The sequence below is a fragment of the Nothobranchius furzeri genome, chromosome 1 (assembly GCF_043380555.1).
Source record: "Nothobranchius furzeri strain GRZ-AD chromosome 1, NfurGRZ-RIMD1, whole genome shotgun sequence".
Classification (NCBI taxonomy): Eukaryota; Metazoa; Chordata; class Actinopteri; order Cyprinodontiformes; family Nothobranchiidae; genus Nothobranchius; species Nothobranchius furzeri.
This window is the reverse complement of record NC_091741.1, coordinates 56,997,747-57,015,195: the sequence shown is the minus strand read 5'-3', so window position 1 is coordinate 57,015,195 and position 17,449 is coordinate 56,997,747. Positions and strand designations below refer to the sequence as shown.

The 17,449-nt window shown below is 41.6% G+C and overlaps 1 protein-coding gene and 33 non-coding genes across 34 annotated transcripts in view; 33 read left to right on the top strand and 1 right to left on the bottom strand.

Annotated features, from left to right (window-relative positions):
* mapk11 (mitogen-activated protein kinase 11) overlaps positions 1 to 17,449 on the bottom strand; it is a 183,631-nt gene that overhangs the window by 96,305 nt on the left and 69,877 nt on the right. The gene's annotated exons all lie outside the window — the stretch shown is intronic.
* Positions 144 to 226, top strand: trnal-cag (transfer RNA leucine (anticodon CAG)). The gene has a single exon. It is a non-coding gene; the product is annotated as a tRNA-Leu (tRNA).
* On the top strand, positions 1,014 to 1,096 carry trnal-uag (transfer RNA leucine (anticodon UAG)). The gene has a single exon. It is a non-coding gene; the product is annotated as a tRNA-Leu (tRNA).
* trnal-cag (transfer RNA leucine (anticodon CAG)) lies at positions 1,594 to 1,676 on the top strand. The gene has a single exon. It is a non-coding gene; the product is annotated as a tRNA-Leu (tRNA).
* Positions 1,884 to 1,966, top strand: trnal-cag (transfer RNA leucine (anticodon CAG)). The gene has a single exon. It is a non-coding gene; the product is annotated as a tRNA-Leu (tRNA).
* On the top strand, positions 2,174 to 2,256 carry trnal-uag (transfer RNA leucine (anticodon UAG)). Its single transcript has one exon. It is a non-coding gene; the product is annotated as a tRNA-Leu (tRNA).
* trnal-cag (transfer RNA leucine (anticodon CAG)) lies at positions 2,464 to 2,546 on the top strand. Its single transcript has one exon. It is a non-coding gene; the product is annotated as a tRNA-Leu (tRNA).
* Positions 3,044 to 3,126, top strand: trnal-cag (transfer RNA leucine (anticodon CAG)). Its single transcript has one exon. It is a non-coding gene; the product is annotated as a tRNA-Leu (tRNA).
* Positions 3,334 to 3,416, top strand: trnal-uag (transfer RNA leucine (anticodon UAG)). Its single transcript has one exon. It is a non-coding gene; the product is annotated as a tRNA-Leu (tRNA).
* trnal-cag (transfer RNA leucine (anticodon CAG)) lies at positions 3,915 to 3,997 on the top strand. The gene has a single exon. It is a non-coding gene; the product is annotated as a tRNA-Leu (tRNA).
* trnal-cag (transfer RNA leucine (anticodon CAG)) lies at positions 4,205 to 4,287 on the top strand. Its single transcript has one exon. It is a non-coding gene; the product is annotated as a tRNA-Leu (tRNA).
* trnal-uag (transfer RNA leucine (anticodon UAG)) lies at positions 4,785 to 4,867 on the top strand. The gene has a single exon. It is a non-coding gene; the product is annotated as a tRNA-Leu (tRNA).
* On the top strand, positions 5,365 to 5,447 carry trnal-cag (transfer RNA leucine (anticodon CAG)). Its single transcript has one exon. It is a non-coding gene; the product is annotated as a tRNA-Leu (tRNA).
* trnal-cag (transfer RNA leucine (anticodon CAG)) lies at positions 5,655 to 5,737 on the top strand. The gene has a single exon. It is a non-coding gene; the product is annotated as a tRNA-Leu (tRNA).
* trnal-uag (transfer RNA leucine (anticodon UAG)) lies at positions 5,945 to 6,027 on the top strand. The gene has a single exon. It is a non-coding gene; the product is annotated as a tRNA-Leu (tRNA).
* trnal-cag (transfer RNA leucine (anticodon CAG)) lies at positions 6,235 to 6,317 on the top strand. Its single transcript has one exon. It is a non-coding gene; the product is annotated as a tRNA-Leu (tRNA).
* Positions 6,815 to 6,897, top strand: trnal-uag (transfer RNA leucine (anticodon UAG)). Its single transcript has one exon. It is a non-coding gene; the product is annotated as a tRNA-Leu (tRNA).
* On the top strand, positions 7,105 to 7,187 carry trnal-cag (transfer RNA leucine (anticodon CAG)). The gene has a single exon. It is a non-coding gene; the product is annotated as a tRNA-Leu (tRNA).
* Positions 7,685 to 7,767, top strand: trnal-cag (transfer RNA leucine (anticodon CAG)). The gene has a single exon. It is a non-coding gene; the product is annotated as a tRNA-Leu (tRNA).
* Positions 7,975 to 8,057, top strand: trnal-uag (transfer RNA leucine (anticodon UAG)). Its single transcript has one exon. It is a non-coding gene; the product is annotated as a tRNA-Leu (tRNA).
* On the top strand, positions 8,556 to 8,638 carry trnal-cag (transfer RNA leucine (anticodon CAG)). The gene has a single exon. It is a non-coding gene; the product is annotated as a tRNA-Leu (tRNA).
* Positions 8,846 to 8,928, top strand: trnal-cag (transfer RNA leucine (anticodon CAG)). Its single transcript has one exon. It is a non-coding gene; the product is annotated as a tRNA-Leu (tRNA).
* Positions 9,716 to 9,798, top strand: trnal-uag (transfer RNA leucine (anticodon UAG)). Its single transcript has one exon. It is a non-coding gene; the product is annotated as a tRNA-Leu (tRNA).
* On the top strand, positions 10,006 to 10,088 carry trnal-cag (transfer RNA leucine (anticodon CAG)). The gene has a single exon. It is a non-coding gene; the product is annotated as a tRNA-Leu (tRNA).
* On the top strand, positions 10,586 to 10,668 carry trnal-uag (transfer RNA leucine (anticodon UAG)). The gene has a single exon. It is a non-coding gene; the product is annotated as a tRNA-Leu (tRNA).
* On the top strand, positions 11,167 to 11,249 carry trnal-cag (transfer RNA leucine (anticodon CAG)). The gene has a single exon. It is a non-coding gene; the product is annotated as a tRNA-Leu (tRNA).
* On the top strand, positions 11,457 to 11,539 carry trnal-cag (transfer RNA leucine (anticodon CAG)). Its single transcript has one exon. It is a non-coding gene; the product is annotated as a tRNA-Leu (tRNA).
* trnal-uag (transfer RNA leucine (anticodon UAG)) lies at positions 12,327 to 12,409 on the top strand. Its single transcript has one exon. It is a non-coding gene; the product is annotated as a tRNA-Leu (tRNA).
* On the top strand, positions 12,617 to 12,699 carry trnal-cag (transfer RNA leucine (anticodon CAG)). The gene has a single exon. It is a non-coding gene; the product is annotated as a tRNA-Leu (tRNA).
* trnal-uag (transfer RNA leucine (anticodon UAG)) lies at positions 13,487 to 13,569 on the top strand. Its single transcript has one exon. It is a non-coding gene; the product is annotated as a tRNA-Leu (tRNA).
* Positions 14,067 to 14,149, top strand: trnal-cag (transfer RNA leucine (anticodon CAG)). Its single transcript has one exon. It is a non-coding gene; the product is annotated as a tRNA-Leu (tRNA).
* On the top strand, positions 14,357 to 14,439 carry trnal-cag (transfer RNA leucine (anticodon CAG)). Its single transcript has one exon. It is a non-coding gene; the product is annotated as a tRNA-Leu (tRNA).
* On the top strand, positions 14,647 to 14,729 carry trnal-uag (transfer RNA leucine (anticodon UAG)). Its single transcript has one exon. It is a non-coding gene; the product is annotated as a tRNA-Leu (tRNA).
* trnal-cag (transfer RNA leucine (anticodon CAG)) lies at positions 15,227 to 15,309 on the top strand. Its single transcript has one exon. It is a non-coding gene; the product is annotated as a tRNA-Leu (tRNA).

The following is a 17,449-nucleotide window of genomic DNA, read 5'->3' as shown; positions in this document are numbered from 1 at the left end:
TTTGCTACTAATCCGTAGTTTAAAAATCTTATGCAAGGCAAATCTGTGAACGTTTACGATCGTCTAAAAAATTATTATGTACATCTACTGAGAACAGGTTTTAACGATCAACAAAGTACATTGTAATAACAAGGAACTTGACAGTCAGAATGGCCGAGCGGTCCAAGGCGCTGCGTTCAGGTCGCAGTCTCTTCTGGAGGCGTGGGTTCGAATCCCACTTCTGACATCTGTTCATCAAAGGATGTTTTCTGATAATAGTTAAAGAATGGCTCTATCGTTTAGGGTCACAATTTGCTACAAATCCATAGTTTAAAAATCTTAAGCAAGGCAAATCTGTGAACGTTTACGATCGTTTTACAAATAATTCTCTACCTCTACGGAGAACAGGTTTTAATGACGAACAAAGTACATTGTAATAACAGTGAACTTGACAGTCAGAATGGCTGAGCGGTCCAAGACGCTGCGTTCAGGTCGCAGTCTCTTCTGGAGGCGTGGGTTCGTATCCCACTTCTGACATCTGTTCATCAAAAGGCATATTCTGATTATAGTAAAAGGATGGCTCTATCATTTAGGCTCACACTTTGCTACGAATCCGTAGTTTAAAAATCTTTAGCAAGGCAAATCTGTGAACGTTTACGATCGTCATACAAATTATAATGTACCTCTACTGTGAACATGTTTTAACGATCAACAAAGTACATTGTAATAAAATTGAACTTGAGAGTCAGAATGCCCGAGCGGTCCAAGGCGCTGCGTTCAGGTCACAGTCTCTTCTGGAGGCTTGGGTTCGAATCCCACTTCTCACATCTCTTCATCAAATGACGTTTTCTGATTATAGTGAAAGAATGGCTCTATCGTTTAGGGTCACAATTTGCTACAAATCCATAGTTTAAAAATCATAAGCAAGGCAAATCTGTGAAAGTTTACGATCGTTTTACAAATAATTCTGTACCTCTACTGAGAACAGGTTTTAATGACGAACAAAGTACATTGTAATAACAATGAACTCAAGAGTCAGAATGGCCGAGCGGTCCAAGGCGCTGCGTTTAGGTCGCAGTCTCTTCTGGAGGCGTGGGTTCGAATCCCACTTCTGACATTAGTTCATCAAAAGACCTCTTCTGATTATAGTGAAAGAATGGCTCTATCGTTTAGGGTCACAATTTGCTACAAATCCGTAGTTTAAAAATATTAAGCAAGGCAAATCTGTGAACTTATACGATCGTTTTACAAATTATTCTGTACCTCTACTGAGAACAGGTTTTAATGACGAACAAAGTACATTGTGATAACAATGAACTTAAGAGTCAGAATGGCCGAGTGGTCCAAGGCGCTGCGTTCAGGTCACAGTTTCTTCTGGAGGCGTGGGTTCGAATCCCACTTCTGACATCAGTTCATCAAAGGATATTTTCTGATTATAGTGAAATAATGGTTCTATCGTTTAGGGTGAAAATTTGCTACAAATCCATAGTTTTAAAATCTTAAGCCAGGCAAATCTCTGAACATTTACAATTGTCTTACAAATTATTCTTTACCTCTACTGAGAACAGGTTTTAATGATCGACAAAGTACATTGTAATAACAGTGAACTTGACAGTCAGAATGGCCGAGCGGTCTAAGGCGCTGCGTTCAGGTCGTAGTCTCTTCTGGAGGCGTGGGTTCGAATCCCACTTCTGACATCTGTTCATCAAAAGACCTCTTCTGATTATAGTGAAAGAATGGCTCTATCATTTAGGGTCAAAATTTGCTACTAATCCGTAGTTTAAAAATCTTATGCAAGGCAAATCTGTGAACGTTTACGATCGTCTAACAAATTATTATGTACCTCTACTGAGAACAGGTTTTAATGACGAACAAAGTACATTGTAATAACAGTGAACTTGACAGTCAGAATGGCCGAGCGGTCCAAGGCGCTGCGTTCAGGTCGCAGTCTCTTCTGGAGGCGTGGGTTCGAATCCCACTTCTGACATCTGTTCATCAAAAGACATATTCTGATTATAGTGAAAGAATGGCTCTATCGTTTAGGGTCACAATTTGCTACAAATCCATAGTTTAAAAATCTTAAGCAAGGCAAATCTGTGAACGTTTACGATCGTTTTACAAATAATTCTGTACCTCTACTGAGAACAGGTTTTAATGACGAACAAAGTACATTGTAATAACAATGAACTCAAGAGTCAGAATGGCCGAGCGGTCCAAGGCGCTGCGTTTAGGTCGCAGTCTCTTCTGGAGGCGTGGGTTCGAATCCCACTTCTGACATTAGTTCATCAAAAGACCTCTTCTCATTATAGTGAAAGAATGGCTCTATCGTTTAGGGTCACAATTTGCTACAAATCCGTAGTTTAAAAATATTAAGCAAGGCAAATCTGTGAACGTATACGATCGTTTTACAAATTATTCTGTACCTCTACTGAGAACAGGTTTTAATGACGAACAAAGTACATTGTGATAACAATGAACTTAAGAGTCAGAATGGCCGAGTGGTCCAAGGCGCTGCGTTCAGGTCGCAGTCTCTTCTGGAGGCGTGGGTTCGAATCCCACTTCTGACATCAGTTCATCAATGGATATTTTCTGATTATAGTGAAATAATGGTTCTATCGTTTAGGGTGAAAATTTGCTACAAATCCATAGTTTTAAAATCTTAAGCCAGGCAAATCTCTGAACATTTACAATTGTCTTACAAATTATTCTTTACCTCTACTGAGAACAGGTTTTAATGATCGACAAAGAACATTGTAATAACAGTGAACTTGACAGTCAGAATGGCCGAGCGGTCCAAGGCGCTGCGTTCAGGTCGCAGTCTCTTCTGGAGGCGTGGGATCGAATCTCACTTATGACATCTGTTCATCAAAAGACCTCTTCTGATTATAGTGAAAGAATGGCTCTATCATTTAGGGTCACAATTTGCTACTAATCCGTAGTTTAAAAATCTTATGCAAGGCAAATCTGTGAACGTTTACGATCGTCTAACAAATTATTATGTACCTCTACTGAGAACAGGTTTTAATGACGAACAAAGTACATTGTGATAACAGTGAACTTGACAGTCAGAATGGCCGAGCGGTCCAAGGCGCTGCGTTCAGGTCGCAGTCTCTTCTGGAGGCGTGGGTTCGAATCCCACTTCTGACATCTGTTCATGTTAAGACATATTCTGATTATAGTGAAAGAATGGCTCTATCGTTTAGGGTCACAATTTGCTACAAATCCATAGTTTAAAAATCTTAAGCAAGGCAAATCTGTGAACGTTTACGATCGTTTTACAAATAATTCTGTACCTCTACTGAGAACAGGTTTTAATGACGAACAAAGTACATTGTAATAAAAATGAACTTAAGAGTCAGAATGGCCGAGCGGTCCAAGGCGCTGCGTTTAGTTTGCAGTCTCTTCTGGAGGCGTGGGTTCGAATCCCACTTCTGACATTAGTTCATCAAAAGACCTCTTCTGATTATAGTGAAAGAATGGCTCTATCGTTTAGGGTCACAATTTGCTACAAATCCGTAGTTTAAAAATATTAAGCAAGGCGAATCTGTGAACGTTTACGATCGTTTTACAAATTATTCTGTACTTCTACTGAGAACAGGTTTTAATGACGAACAAAGTACATTGTCATAACAATGAACTTGGGGGTCAGAATGGCCCAGCGGTCCAAGGCGTTACGTTCAGGTCACAGTTTCTTCTGGAGGCGTGGGTTCAAATCCCACTTCTGACATCTGTTCATCAAAAGACATATTCTGATTATAGTGAAAGAATGGCTCTATCGTTTAGGGTTACAATTTGATACGAATCCGAACTTTAAAAATCTTAAGCAAGGGAAATCTGTGAATGTTTACGATTGTCTTACAAAATTTTTCTGTACCGCTACTGAGAACAGGTTTTAATGACAAACAAAGTACATTGTAATAACAGTGAACTTGACAGTCAGAATGGCTGAGCGGTCCAAGGCGCTGTGTTCAGGTCGCAGTCTCTTCTGGAGGCGTGGGTTCGAATCCCACTTCTGACATCTGTTCATCAAAAGACCTCTTCTGATTATAGTGAAAGAATGGCTCTATCATTTAGGGTCACAATTTGCTACTAATCCGTAGTTTAAAAATCTTATGCAAGGCAAATCTGTGAACGTTTACGATCGTCTAAAAAATTATTATGTACATCTACTGAGAACAGGTTTTAACGATCAACAAAGTACATTGTAATTACAAGGAACTTGACAGTCAGAATGGCCGAGCGGTCCAAGGCGCTGCGTTCAGGTCGCAGTCTCTTCTAGAGGCGTGGGTTCGAATCCCACTTCTGACATCTGTTCATCAAAGGATGTTTTCTGATAATAGTTAAAGAATGGCTCTATCGTTTAGGGTCACAATTTGCTACAAATCCATAGTTTAAAAATCTTAAGCAAGGCAAATCTGTGAACGTTTACGATCGTTTTACAAATAATTCTCTACCTCTACGGAGAACAGGTTTTAATGACGAACAAAGTACATTGTAATAACAGTGAACTTGACAGTCAGAATGGCTGAGCGGTCCAAGGCGCTGCATTCAGGTCGCAGTCTCTTCTGGAGGCGTGGGTTCGGATCCCACTTCTGACATCTGTTCATCAAAAGACATATTCTGATTATAGTAAAAGGATGGCTCTATCATTTAGTCTCACACTTTACTACGAATCCGTAGTTTAAAAATCTTTAGCAAGGCAAATCTGTGAAAGTTTACGATCGTTTTACAAATAATTCTGTACCTCTACTGAGAACAGGTTTTAATGACGAACAAAGTACATTGTAATAACAATGAACTCAAGAGTCAGAATGGCCGAGCGGTCCAAGGCGCTGCGTTTAGGTCGCAGTCTCTTCTGGAGGCGTGGGTTCGAATCCCACTTCTGACATTAGTTCATCAAAAGACCTCTTCTGATTATAGTGAAAGAATGGCTCTATCGTTTAGGGTCACAATTTGCTACAAATCCGTAGTTTAAAAATATTAAGCAAGGCAAATCTGTGAACGTATACGATCGTTTTACAAATTATTCTGTAACTCTACTGAGAACAGGTTTTAATGACGAACAAAGTACATTGTGATAACAATGAACTTAAGAGTCAGAATGGCCGAGTGGTCCAAGGCGCTGCGTTCAGGTCACAGTTTCTTCTGGAGGCGTGGGTTCGAATCCCACTTCTGACATCAGTTCATCAAAGGATATTTTCTGATTATAGTGAAATAATGGTTCTATCGTTTAGGGTGAAAATTTGCTACAAATCCATAGTTTTAAAATCTTAAGCCAGGCAAATCTCTGAACATTTACAATTGTCTTACAAATTATTCTTTACCTCTACTGAGAACAGGTTTTAATGATCGACAAAGTACATTGTAATAACAGTGAACTTGACAGTCAGAATGGCCGAGCGGTCTAAGGCGCTGCGTTCAGGTCGTAGTCTCTTCTGGAGGCGTGGGTTCGAATCCCACTTCTGACATCTGTTCATCAAAAGACCTCTTCTGATTATAGTGAAAGAATGGCTCTATCATTTAGGGTCACAATTTGCTACTAATCCGTAGTTTAAAAATCTTATGCAAGGCAAATCTGTGAACGTTTACGATCGTCTAACAAATTATTATGTACCTCTACTGAGAACAGGTTTTAATGACGAACAAAGTACATTGTAATAACAGTGAACTTGACAGTCAGAATGGCCGAGCGGTCCAAGGCGCTGCGTTCAGGTCGCAGTCTCTTCTGGAGGCGTGGGTTCGAATCCCACTTCTGACATCTGTTCATCAAAAGACATATTCTGATTATAGTGAAAGAATGGCTCTATCGTTTAGGGTCACAATTTGCTACAAATCCATAGTTTAAAAATCTTAAGCAAGGCAAATCTGTGAACGTTTACGATCGTTTTACAAATAATTCTGTACCTCTACTGAGAACAGGTTTTAATGACGAACAAAGTACATTGTAATAACAATGAACTCAAGAGTCAGAATGGCCGAGCGGTCCAAGGCGCTGCGTTTAGGTCGCAGTCTCTTCTGGAGGCGTGGGTTCGAATCCCACTTCTGACATTAGTTCATCAAAAGACCTCTTCTGATTATAGTGAAAGAATGGCTCTATCGTTTAGGGTCACAATTTGCTACAAATCCGTAGTTTAAAAATATTAAGCAAGGCAAATCTGTGAACGTATACGATCGTTTTACAAATTATTCTGTACCTCTACTGAGAACAGGTTTTAATGACGAACAAAGTACATTGTGATAACAATGAACTTAAGAGTCAGAATGGCCGAGTGGTCCAAGGCGCTGCGTTCAGGTCGCAGTCTCTTCTGGAGGCGTGGGTTCGAATCCCACTTCTGACATCAGTTCATCAAAGGATATTTTCTGATTATAGTGAAATAATGGTTCTATCGTTTAGGGTGAACATTTGCTACAAATCCATAGTTTTAAAATCTTAAGCCAGGCAAATCTCTGAACATTTACAATTGTCTTACAAATTATTCTTTACCTCTACTGAGAACAGGTTTTAATGATCGACAAAGAACATTGTAATAACAGTGAACTTGACAGTCAGAATGGCCGAGCGGTCCAAGGCGCTGCGTTCAGGTCGCAGTCTCTTCTGGAGGCGTGGGATCGAATCTCACTTATGACATCTGTTCATCAAAAGACCTCTTCTGATTATAGTGAAAGAATGGCTCTATCATTTAGGGTCACAATTTGCTACTAATCCGTAGTTTAAAAATCTTATGCAAGGCAAATCTGTGAACGTTTACGATCGTTTTACAAATAATTCTGTACCTCTACTGAGAACAGGTTTTAATGACGAACAAAGTACATTGTAATAACAATGAACTCAAGAGTCAGAATGGCCGAGCGGTCCAAGGCGCTGCGTTTAGGTCGCAGTCTCTTCTGGAGGCGTGGGTTCGAATCCCACTTCTGACATTAGTTCATCAAAAGACCTCTTCTGATTATAGTGAAAGAATGGCTCTATCGTTTAGGGTCACAATTTGCTACAAATCCGTAGTTTAAAAATATTAAGCAAGGCAAATCTGTGAACGTATACGATCGTTTTACAAATTATTCTGTACCTCTACTGAGAACAGGTTTTAATGACGAACAAAGTACATTGTGATAACAATGAACTTAAGAGTCAGAATGGCCGAGTGGTCCAAGGCGCTGCGTTCAGGTCGCAGTCTCTTCTGGAGGCGTGGGTTCGAATCCCACTTCTGACATCAGTTCATCAAAGGATATTTTCTGATTATAGTGAAATAATGGTTCTATCGTTTAGGGTGAAAATTTGCTACAAATCCATAGTTTTAAAATCTTAAGCCAGGCAAATCTCTGAACATTTACAATTGTCTTACAAATTATTCTTTACCTCTACTGAGAACAGGTTTTAATGATCGACAAAGAACATTGTAATAACAGTGAACTTGACAGTCAGAATGGCCGAGCGGTCCAAGGCGCTGCGTTCAGGTCGCAGTCTCTTCTGGAGGCGTGGGATCGAATCTCACTTATGACATCTGTTCATCAAAAGACCTCTTCTGATTATAGTGAAAGAATGGCTCTATCATTTAGGGTCACAATTTGCTACTAATCCGTAGTTTAAAAATCTTATGCAAGGCAAATCTGTGAACGTTTACGATCGTCTAACAAATTATTATGTACCTCTACTGAGAACAGGTTTTAATGACGAACAAAGTACATTGTGATAACAGTGAACTTGACAGTCAGAATGGCCGAGCGGTCCAAGGCGCTGCGTTCAGGTCGCAGTCTCTTCTGGAGGCGTGGGTTCGAATCCCACTTCTGACATCTGTTCATGTTAAGACATATTCTGATTATAGTGAAAGAATGGCTCTATCATTTAGGGTCACAATTTGCTACAAATCCATAGTTTAAAAATCTTAAGCAAGGCAAATCTGTGAACGTTTACGATCGTTTTACAAATAATTCTGTACCTCTACTGAGAACAGGTTTTAATGACGAACAAAGTACATTGTAATAATAATGAACTTAAGAGTCAGAATGGCCGAGCGGTCCAAGGCGCTGCGTTTAGGTTGCAGTCTCTTCTGGAGGCGTGGGTTCGAATCCCACTTCTGACATTAGTTCATCAAAAGACCTCTTCTGATTATAGTGAAAGAATGGCTCTATCGTTTAGGGTCACAATTTGCTACAAATCCGTAGTTTAAAAATATTAAGCAAGGCGAATCTGTGAACGTTTACGATCGTTTTACAAATTATTCTGTACTTCTACTGAGAACAGGTTTTAATGACGAACAAAGTACATTGTCATAACAATGAACTTGAGGGTCAGAATGGCCCAGCGGTCCAAGGCGTTACGTTCAGGTCACAGTTTCTTCTGGAGGCGTGGGTTCAAATCCCACTTCTGACATCTGTTCATCAAAAGACATATTCTGATTATAGTGAAAGAATGGCTCTATCGTTTAGGGTTACAATTTGATACGAATCCGAACTTTAAAAATCTTAAGCAAGGGAAATCTGTGAATGTTTACGATTGTCTTACAAAATTTTTCTGTACCGCTACTGAGAACAGGTTTTAATGACGAACAAAGTACATTGTAATAACAGTGAACTTGACAGTCAGAATGGCTGAGCGGTCCAAGGCGCTGTGTTCAGGTCGCAGTCTCTTCTGGAGGCGTGGGTTCGAATCCCACTTCTGACATCTGTTCATCAAAAGACCTCTTCTGATTATAGTGAAAGAATGGCTCTATCATTTAGGGTCACAATTTGCTACTAATCCGTAGTTTAAAAATCTTAAGCAAGGCAAATCTGTGAACGTTTACGATCGTCTAAAAAATTATTATGTACATCTACTGAGAACAGGTTTTAACGATCAACAAAGTACATTGTAATAACAAGGAACTTGACAGTCAGAATGGCCGAGCGGTCCAAGGCGCTGCGTTCAGGTCGCAGTCTCTTCTAGAGGCGTGGGTTCGAATCCCACTTCTGACATCTGTTCATCAAAGGATGTTTTCTGATAATAGTTAAAGAATGGCTCTATCGTTTAGGGTCACAATTTGCTACAAATCCATAGTTTAAAAATCTTAAGCAAGGCAAATCTGTGAACGTTTACGATCGTTTTACAAATAATTCTCTACCTCTACGGAGAACAGGTTTTAATGACGAACAAAGTACATTGTAATAACAGTGAACTTGACAGTCAGAATGGCTGAGCGGTCCAAGGCGCTGCATTCAGGTCGCAGTCTCTTCTGGAGGCGTGGGTTCGGATCCCACTTCTGACATCTGTTCATCAAAAGACATATTCTGATTATAGTAAAAGGATGGCTCTATCATTTAGGCTCACACTTTGCTACGAATCCGTAGTTTAAAAATCTTTAGCAAGGCAAATCTGTGAACGTTTACGATCGTCATACAAATTATAATGTACCTCTACTGTGAACATGTTTTAACGATCAACAAAGTACATTGTAATAAAATTGAACTTGAGAGTCAGAATGCCCGAGCGGTCCAAGGCGCTGCGTTCAGGTCACAGTCTCTTCTGGAGGCTTGGGTTCGAATCCCACTTCTCACATCTCTTCATCAAATGACGTTTTCTGATTATAGTGAAAGAATGGCTCTATCGTTTAGGGTCACAATTTGCTACAAATCCATAGTTTAAAAATCATAAGCAAGGCAAATCTGTGAACGTTTACGATTGTTTTACAAATAATTCTGTACCTCTACTGAGAACAGGTTTTAATGACGAACAAAGTACATTGTAATAACAGTGAACTCAAGAGTCAGAATGGCCGAGCGGTCCAAGGCGCTGCGTTTAGGTCGCAGTCTCTTCTGGAGGCGTGGGTTCGAATCCCACTTCTGACATTAGTTCATCAAAAGACCTCTTCTGATTATAGTGAAAGAATGGCTCTATCGTTTAGGGTCACAATTTGCTACAAATCCGTAGTTTAAAAATATTAAGCAAGGCAAATCTGTGAACGTATACGATCGTTTTACAAATTATTCTGTACCTCTACTGAGAACAGGTTTTAATGACGAACAAAGTACATTGTGATAACAATGAACTTAAGAGTCAGAATGGCCGAGTGGTCCAAGGCGCTGCGTTCAGGTCGCAGTCTCTTCTGGAGGCGTGGGTTCGAATCCCACTTCTGACATCAGTTCATCAAAGGATATTTTCTGATTATAGTGAAATAATGGTTCTATCGTTTAGGGTGAAAATTTGCTACAAATCCATAGTTTTAAAATCTTAAGCCAGGCAAATCTCTGAACATTTACAATTGTCTTACAAATTATTCTTTACCTCTACTGAGAACAGGTTTTAATGATCGAAAAAGAACATTGTAATAACAGTGAACTTGACAGTCAGAATGGCCGAGCGGTCCAAGGTGCTGCGTTCAGGTTGCAGTCTCTTCTGGAGGCGTGGGTTCGAATCCCACTTCTGACATCTGTTCATGTTAAGACATATTCTGATTATAGTGAAAGAATGGCTCTATCGTTTAGGGTCACAATTTGCTACAAATCCATAGTTTAAAAATCTTAAGCAAGGCAAATCTGTGAACGTTTACGATCGTTTTACAAATAATTCTGTACCTCTACTGAGAACAGGTTTTAATGACGAACAAAGTACATTGTAATAATAATGAACTTAAGAGTCAGAATGGCCGAGCGGTCCAAGGCGCTGCGTTTAGGTTGCAGTCTCTTCTGGAGGCGTGGGTTCGAATCCCACTTCTGACATTAGTTCATCAAAAGACCTCTTCTGATTATAGTGAAAGAATGGCTCTATCGTTTAGGGTCACAATTTGCTACAAATCCGTAGTTTAAAAATATTAAGCAAGGCGAATCTGTGAACGTTTACGATCGTTTTACAAATTATTCTGTACTTCTACTGAGAACAGGTTTTAATGACGAACAAAGTACATTGTCATAACAATGAACTTGAGGGTCAGAATGGCCCAGCGGTCCAAGGCGTTACGTTCAGGTCACAGTTTCTTCTGGAGGCGTGGGTTCAAATCCCACTTCTGACATCTGTTCATCAAAAGACATATTCTGATTATAGTGAAAGAATGGCTCTATCGTTTAGGGTTACAATTTGATACGAATCCGAACTTTAAAAATCTTAAGCAAGGGAAATCTGTGAATGTTTACGATTGTCTTACAAAATTTTTCTGTACCGCTACTGAGAACAGGTTTTAATGACGAACAAAGTACATTGTAATAACAGTGAACTTGACAGTCAGAATGGCTGAGCGGTCCAAGGCGCTGTGTTCAGGTCGCAGTCTCTTCTGGAGGCGTGGGTTCGAATCCCACTTCTGACATCTGTTCATCAAAAGACCTCTTCTGATTATAGTGAAAGAATGGCTCTATCATTTAGGGTCACAATTTGCTACTAATCCGTAGTTTAAAAATCTTAAGCAAGGCAAATCTGTGAACGTTTACGATCGTCTAAAAAATTATTATGTACATCTACTGAGAACAGGTTTTAACGATCAACAAAGTACATTGTAATAACAAGGAACTTGACAGTCAGAATGGCCGAGCGGTCCAAGGCGCTGCGTTCAGGTCGCAGTCTCTTCTAGAGGCGTGGGTTCGAATCCCACTTCTGACATCTGTTCATCAAAGGATGTTTTCTGATAATAGTTAAAGAATGGCTCTATCGTTTAGGGTCACAATTTGCTACAAATCCATAGTTTAAAAATCTTAAGCAAGGCAAATCTGTGAACGTTTACGATCGTTTTACAAATAATTCTCTACCTCTACGGAGAACAGGTTTTAATGACGAACAAAGTACATTGTAATAACAGTGAACTTGACAGTCAGAATGGCTGAGCGGTCCAAGGCGCTGCATTCAGGTCGCAGTCTCTTCTGGAGGCGTGGGTTCGGATCCCACTTCTGACATCTGTTCATCAAAAGACATATTCTGATTATAGTAAAAGGATGGCTCTATCATTTAGGCTCACACTTTGCTACGAATCCGTAGTTTAAAAATCTTTAGCAAGGCAAATCTGTGAACGTTTACGATCGTCATACAAATTATAATGTACCTCTACTGTGAACATGTTTTAACGATCAACAAAGTACATTGTAATAAAATTGAACTTGAGAGTCAGAATGCCCGAGCGGTCCAAGGCGCTGCGTTCAGGTCACAGTCTCTTCTGGAGGCTTGGGTTCGAATCCCACTTCTCACATCTCTTCATCAAATGACGTTTTCTGATTATAGTGAAAGAATGGCTCTATCGTTTAGGGTCACAATTTGCTACAAATCCATAGTTTAAAAATCATAAGCAAGGCAAATCTGTGAACGTTTACGATCGTTTTACAAATAATTCTGTACCTCTACTGAGAACAGGTTTTAATGACGAACAAAGTACATTGTAATAACAGTGAACTCAAGAGTCAGAATGGCCGAGCGGTCCAAGGCGCTGCGTTTAGGTCGCAGTCTCTTCTGGAGGCGTGGGTTCGAATCCCACTTCTGACATTAGTTCATCAAAAGACCTCTTCTGATTATAGTGAAAGAATGGCTCTATCGTTTAGGGTCACAATTTGCTACAAATCCGTAGTTTAAAAATATTAAGCAAGGCAAATCTGTGAACGTATACGATCGTTTTACAAATTATTCTGTACCTCTACGTAGAACAGGTTTTAATGACGAACAAAGTACATTGTGATAACAATGAACTTAAGAGTCAGAATGGCCGAGTGGTCCAAGGCGCTGCGTTCAGGTCGCAGTCTCTTCTGGAGGCGTGGGTTCGAATCCCACTTCTGACATCAGTTCATCAAAGGATATTTTCTGATTATAGTGAAATAATGGTTCTATCGTTTAGGGTGAAAATTTGCTACAAATCCATAGTTTTAAAATCTTAAGCCAGGCAAATCTCTGAACATTTACAATTGTCTTACAAATTATTCTTTACCTCTACTGAGAACAGGTTTTAATGATCGAAAAAGAACATTGTAATAACAGTGAACTTGACAGTCAGAATGGCCGAGCGGTCCAAGGTGCTGCGTTCAGGTTGCAGTCTCTTCTGGAGGCGTGGGTTCGAATCCCACTTCTGACATCTGTTCATCAAAAGACCACTTCTGATTATAGTGAAAGAATGGCTCTATCATTTAGGGTCACAATTTGCTACTAATCCGTAGTTTAAAAATCTTATGCAAGGCAAATCTGTGAACATTTACGATCGTCTAACAAATTATTATGTACCTCTACTGAGAACAGGTTTTAATGACGAACAAAGTACATTGTGATAACAGTGAACTTGACAGTCAGAATGGCCGAGCGGTCCAAGGCGCTCCGTTCAGGTTGCAGTCTCTTCTGGAGGCGTGGGTTCGAATCCCACTTCTGACATCTGTTCATGTTAAGACATATTCTGATTATAGTGAAAGAATGGCTCTATCGTTTAGGGTCACAATTTGCTACAAATCCATAGTTTAAAAATCTTAAGCAAGGCAAATCTGTGAACGTTTACGATCGTTTTACAAATAATTCTGTACCTCTACTGAGAACAGGTTTTAATGACGAACAAAGTACATTGTAATAATAATGAACTTAAGAGTCAGAATGGCCGAGCGGTCCAAGGCGCTGCGTTTAGGTCGCAGTCTCTTCTGGAGGCGTGGGTTCGAATCCCACTTCTGACATTAGTTCATCAAAAGACCTCTTCTGATTATAGTGAAAGAATGGCTCTATCGTTTAGGGTCACAATTTGCTACAAATCCGTAGTTTAAAAATATTAAGCAAGGCAAATCTGTGAACGTATACGATCGTTTTACAAATTATTCTGTACTTCTACTGAGAACAGGTTTAAATGACGAACAAAGTACATTGTCATAACAATGAACTTGAGGGTCAGAATGGCCCAGCGGTCCAAGGCGTTACGTTCAGGTCACAGTTTCTTCTGGAGGCGTGGGTTCAAATCCCACTTCTGACATCTGTTCATCAAAAGACATATTCTGATTATAGTGAAAGAATGGCTCTATCGTTTAGGGTTACAATTTGATACGAATCCGAAGTTTAAAAATCTTAAGCAAGGCAAATCTGTGACTGTCTACGATTGTCTTACAAATTTTTCTGTACCGCTACTGAGAACAGGTTTTAATGACGAACAAAGTACATTGTAATAACAGTGAACTTGACAGTCAGAATGGCCGAGCGGTCTAAGGCGCTGCGTTCAGGTCGCAGTCTCTTCTGGAGGCGTGGGTTCGAATCCCACTTCTGACATCTGTTCATCCAAAGACATATTCTGATTATAGTAAAAGGATGGCTCTATCGTTTAGGCTCACACTTTGCTACGAATCCGTAGTTTAAAAATCTTTAGCAAGGCAAATCTGTGAACGTATACGATAGTTTTACAAATTATTCTGTACCTCTACTGAGAACAGGTTTTAATGACGGACAAAGTACATTGTAATAACAGTGAACTTGACAGTCAGAATGGCCGAGCGGTCCAAGGCGCTGCGTTCAGGTCGCAGTCTCTTCTGGAGGCGTGGGTTCGAATCCCACTTCTGACATCTGTTCATGTTAAGACATATTCTGATTATAGTGAAAGAATGGCTCTATCGTTTAGGGTCACAATTTGCTACAAATCCATAGTTTAAAAATCTTAAGCAAGGCAAATCTGTCAACGTTTACGATCGTTTTACAAATAATTCTGTACCTCTACTGAGAACAGGTTTTAATGACGAACAAAGTACATTGTAATAACAATGAAGTTAAGAGTCAGAATAGCCGAGCGGTCCAAGGCGCTGCTTTTAGGTCGCAGTCTCTTCTGGAGGCGTGGGTTCGAATCCCACTTCTGACATCAGTTCATCAAAGGATGTTTTCTGATTATAGTGAAAGAATGGCTCTATCGTTTAGGGTCACAATTTGCTACAAATCCGTAGTTTAAAAATATTAAGCAAGGCAAATCTGTGAACGTATACGATCGTTTTACAAATTATTCTGTACTTCTACTGAGAACAGGTTTTAATGACGAACAAAGTACATTGTCATAACAATGAACTTGAGGGTCAGAATGGCCCAGCGGTCCAAGGCGTTACGTTCAGGTCACAGTTTCTTCTGGAGGTGTGGGTTCAAATCCCACTTCTGACATCTGTTCATCAAAAGACATATTCTGATTATAGTGAAAGAATGGCTCTATCGTTTAGGGTTACAATTTAATACGAATCCGAAGTTTAAAAATCTTAAGCAAGGCAAATCTGTGAATGTTTACGATTGTCTTACAAATTTTTCTGTACCGCTACTGAGAACAGGTTTTAATGACGAACAAAGTACATTGTAATAACAGTAAACTTGACAGTCAGAATGGCCGAGCGGTCTAAGGCGCTGCGTTCAGGTCGCAGTCTCTTCTGGAGGCGTGGGTTCGAATCCCACTTCTGACATCTGTTCATCCAAAGACATTTTCTGATTATAGTAAAAGGATGGCTCTATCGTTTAGGCTCACACTTTGCTACGAATCCGTAGTTTAAAAATCTTTAGCAAGGCAAATCTGTGAACGTTTACGATCGTCTTACAAATTATTATGTACCTCTACTGTGAACATGTTTTAACGATCAACAAAGTACATTGTAATAACAATGAACTTGAGAGGCAGAATGGCTGAGCGGTCCAAGGCGCTGCGTTCAGGTCGCAGTCTCTTCTGGAGGCGTGGGTTCGAATCCCACTTCTGACATCAGTTCATCAAAGGATATTTTCTGATTATAGTGAAATAATGGTTCTATCGTTTAGGGTGAAAATTTGCTACAAATCCATAGTTTTAAAATCTTAAGCCAGGCAAATCTCTGAACATTTACAATTCGTCGTCGTCGTCGTCGTCGTCTTCCTCCGCTTATCCGGGTCCTGGTCGCGGGGGCAGCATATCAACTAGGGAGCTCCAGGCCGTCCTCTCCCCGGCCTTGTCCACCAGCTCCTCCGGCAGGACCCCAAGGCGTTCCCGGACCAGATTGGAGATATAACTTCTCCAACGTGTCCTGGGTCGACCCGGGGGCCTTCTGCCGGCAGGACATGCCCGAAACACCTCCCCGGGGAGGCGTCCAGGAGGCATCCTGACCAGATGCCCAAACCACCTCAACTGGCTCCTTTCGATCCGGAGGAGCAGCGTTTCTACTCCGAGTCCCTCCCGAATGTCCGAGCTCCTCACCCTATCTCTAAGGCTGAGCCCGGCCACCCTACAAAGGAAACTCATTTCGGCCGCTTGTATCCGCGATCTCGTTCTTTCGGTCATTACCCAAAGCTCATGACCATAGGTGAGGATTGGGACGTAGATCGACCGGTAAATCGAGAGCCTGGCTTTCTGGCTCAGCTCCCTCTTCCCCACGACAGATCGGCTCAGCGTCCGCATCACTGCAGACGCCGAACCAATCCGCCTGTCGATCTCCCGATCCCTCCTACCCTCACTCGTGAACAAGACCCCGAGATACTTAAACTCCTCCACTTGAGGTAGGACCTCTCCCCCGACCCGGAGGTGGCAAGCCACCCTTTTCCGGTCGAGAACCATGGTCTCAGATTTGGAGGTGCTGATCCTCATCCCAGCTGCTTCACATTCGGCCGCGAACCTACCCAGCAAGAGCTGAAGGTCAGAGCTGGATGAAGCTAGGAGGACCACATCATCCGCAAAAAGCAGAGACGAGATTCTCCTGCCACCAAACTCGACACACTCCACACCACGGCTGCGTCTAGAAATTCTGTCCATAAAAGTGATGAACAGAACCGGTGACAAAGGGCAACCCTGGCGGAGTCCAACCCTCACTGGGAACAGGTCCGACTTACTACCGGCTATGCGGACCAAACTCACGCTCCTCTGGTAAAGGGACTGAATGGCCCTTAACAGAAAGCCACCCACCCCATACTCCTGGAGCGTCCCCCACAGGGTGCCCCTGGGGACACGGTCATAAGCCTTCTCCAAATCCACAAAGCACATGTGGATTGGTTGGGCAAACTCCCATGCCCCCTCCATCACCCTTGCAAGGGTATAGAGCTGGTCCACAGTTCCACGGCCAGGACGAAAACCACATTGCTCCTCCTCTATCTGAGATTCAACTATCGATCGGACCCTCCTCTCCAGTACCTTGGAGTAGACCTTTCCAGGGAGGCTGAGGAGTGTGATCCCCCTATAGTTGGAACACACCCTCAGGTCACCCTTCTTAAAGATGGGGACCACCACCCTGGTCTGCCACTCCCTAGGAACTGCCCCCGATGACCACGCAATGTTGTAGAGACGTGTCAACCATGACAGCCCTACAACATCCATAGCCTTGAGATACCCAGGACGAACCTCATCCGCCCCCGGGGCTCCGCCGCTGTGTAGTTGTTTGACTACCTCAGCAACTTCTGCCCCCGAGATCGGACAGTCCATCCCCAGGCCTCCCAGCTCTGGTTCCTCCTCGGAATGCGCATTGGTGGGATTGAGGAGCTCCTCAAAGTATTCCTTCCACCGTCCGACTATAGCCTCAGTTGACGTCAGCAGCTCCCCATCCCCACTGTAAACAGTGTGAGCGAGTTGCTGCCTTCCTCTCCTGAGGC